The sequence below is a fragment of the Rhipicephalus sanguineus genome, chromosome 4 (assembly GCF_013339695.2).
Source record: "Rhipicephalus sanguineus isolate Rsan-2018 chromosome 4, BIME_Rsan_1.4, whole genome shotgun sequence".
Classification (NCBI taxonomy): Eukaryota; Metazoa; Arthropoda; class Arachnida; order Ixodida; family Ixodidae; genus Rhipicephalus; species Rhipicephalus sanguineus.
The window spans coordinates 160,738,705-160,747,759 of NC_051179.1; positions in this window are offsets into that span (position 1 = coordinate 160,738,705).

A 9,055-nucleotide genomic window follows, 5' to 3' on the forward strand; every position below is an offset into this window, starting at 1 on the left:
TTGAGTTGTTCGCGAATGCCGTGTTTCCTCCTGTGAGTCGAACTCCGAGTTGAACCTCGGATTGCTTGGTGCGCTCCGAGGATCGTCCGAATTAATCAGGTCGCGGGCAAATATGACCGAAATAAAAAGAGTTTGATACCATTAAACAATGCATAAGCTTGCCGCGACCAGAGAACACGTCCGAATTATCCGATTTTCCGAATTAACGAGGAGCGAATAACGACCTTTTAGCGTATAACTTCTCATTTTTGTCGACTGACCAAACAGCAAATGTATGGGGCGCTTATTTGCTAACTCCACCTTCAGTGCTTATGCCAGGGGTTTAAAACTCACGTCAGCTAACGAGCCGCAGTCACGAAAATTTATTCCCGCAAGGGCCAGGACACAATGACGAAGGTAAGAGCGAGGGGCGGGTAGGAATAGTTTGTACAAAATGTCACGCCATGCATAAACATGTTCCGCCGCTGTCAGGGACAATTCCCCCGCCCCCCCTCTCGCCCCTGAAAGTGCGTTGCGCTTGCACGCTGCTCGACCAATATAGCATTGAATGCTTAGGTTTGTTTTGTCGGCGTACACAGTGAAAATCCGGCGCACAATCACGACGTCGAGGAAGAAGCACACCACCACAGCGCTGATCGGCCTTGTGCCACATTGTGATTTCTGTGCGCCACACCAGCGGCGGCGTTAATCCTTGGATTATGCCGCTTTTGAGACATGGCGAGTTGACGCCGCAGTATGGACGTCTGCGTTACGTCATAAAAATGTGTATCTACTGCATTGAATCGGTGTACTTCATATAATATTGTTCGTATAAAGCCGAAAGTCTTATATGCCTCATCAGTATGGACGTCTGCGTTACGCCATAAAAATGTGTATCTAGTACATTGAATCGGTGTACTTCATATAAAGTTATTCGTATTAAGGCGAAAGTCTTATATGCCTCATCAAGCGGGAAAAGTGACCTGTAATGCCATGTAACGCTCCCTCCTAGTCATTTTCCGTCGTCCATGTACAAGCCCAATCAGTAAACACACACACACACACACACACACACACACACACACACACACACACACACACACACACACACACACACACACACACACACACACACACACACACACACACACACACACACACACACACACACACACACACACACACACACACACACACACACACACACACACACGAGATCACGGGAAATACATCATCTCCTCATGCGCTCGTGTCGACCACCGCCACGGGACCGGCGAGGCTGCCATCGTCCGAGGCGGAAGAAGAAATGATCATAGCCCTAGCAATACTCCATAGTGGCACCGAGGAAACGCTTGTCGTGAGTGACGCCAAGACGGCGATCCGAAACTTTACCAAGGGATGGGTTTCCCTCGAGGCGGCGCACATGCTGAACGCCAGAGTCGCGGACTTTAAGTCCCTTCCGATCACCACCAAATCTCTCAAGTGGTTCCCTGCGCATGTGGGAGAGCTTGGCAACGAACAAAGACCCGACCTCCCGTCGAACCACAACAAGCGCGCCCATCGCGTCGCGAGACTGCTAACCCGCCGCGACGCGGACGAAAGGGCCACCGCTGAGCGAGACATCGTCGATGGCGAGGCATCCAAGGTTGGAGGACATTCTTCTGCGACGATGATAACAGACCCCGAAGCCTTACAGGACTGCAAGGACATCATGGTCAAGTACCACGAGATCTTCAGCCACTACAGGAAAACGCCGCCCCACAAGCAGCTAGAGAGGTCTCAGGCGTCTGACCTGAGACGTCCGCAAATTGACACATTCGAATATCCCCGGCATCTGAACAGGCTGTGTCCGTCGCTCCACCCGTCACCCGGCTGTCCGTGGTGCGGGCACGAGACAGCCGACATGGCACACATACTTTGGAAGTGCGAGTGCGGTATTCGCCGCCACTACCCGGACGAGGGAGTATGTACCCCATGACGACTGGCTGAGCAGTGGCGAGCCGCCCTTCTCAGCCCACATCTAGTGGACCAAACCTGGGCTATCCAGCGAGCCAGGGCTATCGCCGAGGACGTCGCACGATGTTCCCCGGACGACGGCTCCTGGAGGCCTAGCCCGGGTCAGTGATTCCTCGTTGGACTCTAAATAATTTAAAGTTCATTACCTACCTACCTCAATATGTGCAAGGGTCAAAATATCATCACAAACTCATAATTTATGAAGGCGAAAGCCTTGTATGTCTGACGCGAAGCACGAAAGGCTGGCTCAAAAAATCTAGTGACCTCTAAAGCGCGAAACTGTGCGCTACCTTCGCCTTTGCGACCTTCGTGTGAAAAAGAAAAAGCAAAGCGGCGCTTGTGCCATATAAATTGCAATGTAAAATAGTCGCACCCGATGGCTTTGGTATTCAAGCCGTCTTAGGAGAATGCATCAGGGGCACTGTGAATCTTTTTCCTGGTTTCTAGGATATTCACGGTCCCTCGGTTCCTTCAAAGCCATCGTGCTGAGGTAGCCAAAACTTCTTTATCATATTGTCGCGACGTCAAGACAGAGGCCGTAACGCACAGAATGATCGCGCTTTTTTTCCTGCAATTTTTGCTTTTAAATACACGTGAGAAGTCTGGGATAAGTGAGAAAGTATTACGAAAGAAGTAAACTTACGGAGCAGCCCGACCTCTATGGACTACGAACTGGCACAGATACAGGTTGTCCTGTGGTGTCATTTCCGGCTTTTAGTTTTCGCACTTTGCGGAGCATCAACGTGAAATATTTTTGCTATAGCCAAAGTGAAATATAGTGATTAGTGATGCCGAAAACTGCGCTCAATCTGAAGAGAAAAAAGTAAAGTAAGCCTGCAAGAGACAGGCCAAGATGGATACAGTCAGGATTAAAAAAAATAGGATTTTTCCTGACACATCACACGTTGCTTTAGAACCAGAAGAAAATATGGACGTGGAATAATGAACAATACCTTAACCACACTGCACGGCAAATGCGCGATACGTATGTCGCATACGGCGGCGCTTTCATCGCGGAAGCCAATCGAAACGCGCTTTAGGAGAGTCCCGTGACTCCAGCCCAAATGCTCTCTTTCTCTCATCTACCTTCCAAAGGGGATCAAATGGACACCCGAAGAGAGTCACGCGGCCATGACCCTCTTTTGACTCTTCTTTTTCTTAGATTGTACTCAGTTACTCACACTAATAGTACCCTCATGAGTGCTCATTCACGTTCAAACTCACGTCCACTCACACTCATGAGCACTCACTCACTTTCATACTCAAGTCTACTCACCCTCATGAGTGCTCACTGACGTTCACACTCACGTCCACTCACACTCATGAGCACTCACTCACGTTCATACTCATTCCTACTCACACTCATGAGTACTCACTCACGTCCACTCACACTCATGAGCACTCACTCACGTTCATACTCACATCTACTCACACTCATGAGTACTCACCCACGTTCACACTCACGCCTACTCACCCTCCTGAGTGCTCACTCATGTTCACACTCACGTCCACTCACACTCATGAGCACTCACTCACGTTAATACTCACATCTACTCACACTCATGAGTACTCACTCACGTTCACACTCACGCTTACTCACCCTCATGAGTGCTCACTCACGTTCACACTCACGTCCACTCACACTCATGAGCCCTCACTCACGTTCACACTCACATCTACTCGCACTCATGAGTACTCACTCACGTTCACACTCACGCCTACTCACCCTCATGAGTGCTCACTCACGTTCACACTCACGTCCATTCACACTCATGAGCACTCACTCACGTTCATACTCACGACTACTCACACTCATGAGTGTTCACTCACGTTCGCACTCACGTCCACTCACACTCATGAGCGCTCACTCACGTTCTCACTCACGACTATTCCCATTCATGAGTGCTCACTCACGTTCACACTCACGTCCACTCACACTCATGAGTACTCACTCATACTCACACTCACAACGTTCAAATGAGTGTGAGTGAGTGTGAGTGAGTGCACTCATGAGTGAGTGTGCCGAGCTATGGTCACGGCAGACAGTCTGTTCAATATCTTGTGAGGACCAGTGTACGATGTTGTCGATTTCACACCGGACGGCGGAGCCTTGAGGAGCATCAGTTGCTCTCTTTCAAAGACAACGCCCTTGTGGTGCTTGTCAAAGTTCTGCTTCTGTTTTTCTTGAGGCAGTCAGATGTGTGTGGCCGCGAGCTTCCTGGTTTTCTCTAGTCGTACACTCACTACCGAGGAATAGCTGGATTCTTCTTTGAGCTCTTCAAGCTCTCGGACACTGCATGCAACATCTGATGGCAGCACCGGATCCCTACCGTACACCAAGAAGAATGGAGTTTGGCGAACTGTCTTGGTACCCGGTGTTGTAACAGAATACAACATATGGGAGAACATCGGTCCACTTTTCCCTCCCGGCGGTAGTCATGGCAATCATCTGCATGAATGTCTTATTGGCCCTTTCGTACAAGCCGTTTGCTGCGGGGTAATATGCGGTGGTGGCACCAAGTCTGATGCCCCGATGCTTGAAATAGGCTTTAGTAGAGCGCGCCATCAGTTGAGTACCGCGGTCTGTGATAATCGTGGCGGGGCACCTGTGCTTTTAGATGATCCACCGCTCAACAAATTGTGGATAGTTGCAGCTTCTATGTTCCTGAGTGGTTTTGCCTTAATGAACTTTGTGAGGTTCTCAATGGCTACAATGATGTATGTCTAACCTGTTGAAGTTTTGAACGGTCCTATTAGGTCCATCCCAACTGTGTGGAAGGGCTGTGAACTTTATTGGCTGTAGTAGACCGTAAGGTACCGATGTCGACATCTTCATCCTCTGACAAAGGTCACAGTGACGCACGTACATCGTGACATCCGCATAGAGGTTCGGCCAGTAATACTTGCACCTTGAGGCATCAATTGTTCGCCTGATGCCCACGTGCCCACAGTGTCGGCCTTCATGAATTTCCCGAAGTGCCTCAGCTTGCCTCTGGGAAGGAAGGCAGACGACAAATCGATTGCTGATCAGGCCTTGGTCTCTTTTATACAGCACTACATTGTGCGTAAGAAACTGCTATTGGGCCCCTTTCTGTTTTTTGTTTGCCCCCAGCGCACCCCTAAGTACATCCAGGACTTTAGCGCAAAATGCGTCCTGACGCTGTTCCTCCCCCATGTTATCTGTGTGGATTGTTGTGTGGGAGATGATACGCGAAGAATCTGTGTCAGCAACAATGGGAGGGTTCCTACAAAGACAATCCGGTAAACTGTGGAGGATTCCTGATTTATATATGACGTCAAAATCAAACTCCAACAAAATGAGCGACGAACGAAGACGCTGGTTTCCTTCCTTGTAGAGTAAAACTCAGAGATGTGCATGGCGGTCGCTGACAACTTCAAATTTTCGGCCTATCAGCTATGGTCGCAACTCTTCTAATGCCCATTTCACTGCAAGAGTTTCCAGTTCCGTCGAGAAATAATTCAGCTCTGCGCATTTGAAAGGTGTACTCAAGTATAGTACTGGACAGTAGCGTCGCTCTTCATCCTCTTGCAACAGCAGACCTCCCTAGCCGAGCCGAGAGGCATCGGTGTGTACTTGTAGACCGAATTATGGCTTCTCGGAGAACAGCTTGAGGAGAGGTGGTTGACACAAAGCGCGCTTTATTGTCTCAAAGGCACCTCGCTCATCCTCTTACCAAGAATAAGTAGAATTCTTCTTAAGGAGTGATCAAGAGGTGCGGCGATAACGCTGTAATTCGGGATGAACTTCCTGAAGTACGATGTAAGCCCGATGAATGACTGTAGTACATGGACGTTACGAGGAGGCCGGAACACCTTAACAGCTGCCAGTTTCGATGGGTCAGGAGATACACCATCTTTTGTGACAACGTGCCCAACATAATTGATGGCAATGCAAAAGAAGAAACACCTATGTGGTTGGAACTTCAAGACTGCCTTTTTGAACCTTGTAAACCTTGTTTTCAAGGTGCGAAACGTGCTCTTTGATTGTACGACTGAAGACCACACAGCCGTCCATATAGAAAAGGGCATTGTCGTATTTATTACCGTCAATGATTGTATACACGGCTCGCTGACAAGTAAATGGGGAGTCTTTAAGTCCAAATAGCATCCGAAGGAATTCGTTAAGACCTCACGGCGTAACGCAGGTAGTCTTCTGTATGTCATCTGGGTGCACGGCGATCTGATAAAACCGAGACACCAAGTCCATAACAGAAACGTACTTGCTTTCGGTGGGTGCCTGCAGCGCATCTTCAATCCTTGGAGAAAAGTAAATGATGTCCTCAGTGATTGCGCTGAGACGTCGATAATCGACGCACATGCGCGTGGTCCCGTCTTTTTTTGTTACAAGGACGAGTGGTGACGCCCAAGGACTCCGCGAAGGTCGCACTACATTGGCATTAATGAGGTCCTTGATCATACTCTTGACGAGATCACGCTGTGCTGGTGACAATCTGCGAGGACGTTGCGATATTGACTTTGCGTTTCCAGATGAAATGCAGTATCGTTCAATTGTGCAGGAACCTACATTCGTACTTGATTGCGCAAAGCAAGCAGAATGTTGCGCGAACAAATTCTTCACGACCTGCAGCTCACTGGAAGATAACGTTGTTCCGATCTTAAAGCTGACGTCTCCGATTGGGATTGATAGGTGATGCGGGTCGATGACTGTACGAAAGGTCATCAGGACAAGGCAGGCATGAAACTTGGAGGATCTGTGGGCAGTCGTCTGCAGAGAACTAAATATCCTTAATTCCGCTTGCTTCTTCTATGAGGCTAATTGTCATCTGATGTAGAAGCACGACGGCTTGAGAAGAACAGTTCATCATCAAAGCCTTCACGGTATTTTTTGATGCGTCTGTCACTATGTGCTCCACAATGACTGAATAGCGGTCGTTCAAGAGCTTTGTCCCTGCTATGACCATTACACAATAAATGTCACCTGATGTTGAATGCCAGATCACGGTAACTAACTTCCGCGATAAAGCTGTCAGTGCTTGCTTCCTAACTAGGTGGGCCTTGCGTAGCCTTCGAGGTACAGACAAAGCAAAGCTCTCTGAGCCCCTGTCGATAACGGCTCTTGAGGCCCGCAAGAAGTCGTCGCCTAGAAGGATTCCTTCGTGAGGTAACCGGGGAACAACGACAAAGTCATGCTACAGTGCTTGGTCATCCACTGTTACCACAGCTCTGACTTGACCCAAAAATTTTGCAGGTGATGGCCGCTTGCGCCTACCAAACGTAGGGACGAAGGCCTTCGCTTAGTTTGAGTTTGTCAGCTAGCGGTGCCGTTATCAAACATGTCACAGCTCCAGAGTCGCGGATGCCTTTATTCGTTTGTCTGTTGATAGTGACAGGAACGGAAAAGATACCCGATTCTGAGGCACGCGACAACTGCTCAATTAATGGCGACTGCTCGCGGGCATTGGCGTCACCAGCTGCCCGTTTCCCCGCTGTTTTGAACTGGAAGATTCAAAATGTTCCTGCCAGGTAAAAAATTGTGTAGTTAACGGTAGACTCACATTGCGTGACAAATTGACCACTTCTTGAGCAGTTCAACAATGCGACAAAATTTGACACCTCGTAGCGTTTGGCAACATTCCCGTCTCTGTAAGCCCACACTGTACCATGAACACAGTGAAGCACGTAGTAACCGACGATGACTCGATGACGTTAAATGAAGAACTCCTTGATGGATGGAAGAACAAAAGTGTAACGCATGTGCAGTGCATCTCAATAAGGCGCAACAACACGAAATCGCAACAGATCATGTGCGACCGTACATTGCAAGCCTGAGGCGTTGATACCTGCGCGTGAAAGTGGAACGCAATTGTGGGCATCTTGATGAGCGGAATGGAACATGCAGGCACTGCCGCCACGTAAACCAGGTCACCATGCGGCGCTTTAATCAACACGTCATTTCTGCGTCGCTTTATCAATTGCTGCATTATAACATTAAGCCCAGTGGCGTAACCAGCAAATGTTTCCGAGTGGGGGAGTTCAAAACCATCATTCACGTATATTCGTGCGTGTAGTTTACATATGCAAAACTAGAAAACTTTCTGGGCCCCAAACCCCCCTACTCTGGCCACGCCAATCATTAGGCCTGCCATTACCTACTTATATTTATGTGTAACAAAAATATATTTATATTTCTGGTTGTCGATATACACTCACGCGTCGTTGTGCTTTGACTCGCCGGCATCAGAAATAATTTAGAAAGTGATCCACACATAATAGCGAAGTATACATTTCTACGGATGTAATGGGGGCAAGACTTCACTGGGCACCTTGCGCTGGTTGTGTTGCGTGTAAGTTGATCACCGCACGAACGCGCGCTTTGCACGTGATAGGACGTACAGGCACGGAAAGAAACATAAGGAGGCCTGAGAAATTTCAACTGTCGATATCTGCGTATCCATAATTCATACGGAAAGCAGCATAATGTCTTATCAGCGAAAAGTCATTCATTGTTTTTTTTTTCTGAGGACCCATTCTGACGCGGAGAATTGTGTTTACGCGCCGATTGCGTTAAATGCGAAGCATCTCTTGGCGAACCAAAGGCACTTGGACCGTATCTATCTATCTAGCCGCGTACGTCTGGATGCGTCCACGATCGGTTCGTTGAGTTTTATATACCAAAATTCGCATAGGCGGCCATGAGTGTATGGCGAACATGATTGACAGGTCATCGCATGAATGACGCGACATATCTGTTAAGTACGTTGTCAAAAATTATGGCAGGTCCCACATATTGTGGGAATCGATTTCATGCGATGCAGTCAGCGACAAGATGTTTATGCAGCACTTTCAGCAAATACTTACGAGGTCGGTCGAGTCTGTGTGATTTCAGTAGTTGTGTGCATATCGTGGCCTCACGAGGCACAATTGCTACACTGGCATCACAAGAGTTGCTCATTGATTATTCATAACACCGACATTCCCGTTACAGCGCAGACGTTACATTTATGGAAACGATGTGTAAGCAGCGTTAATTTTCGTATTCCCGCGGGGACGAGCTGCGCTACACTATAGCTTGTTAAGT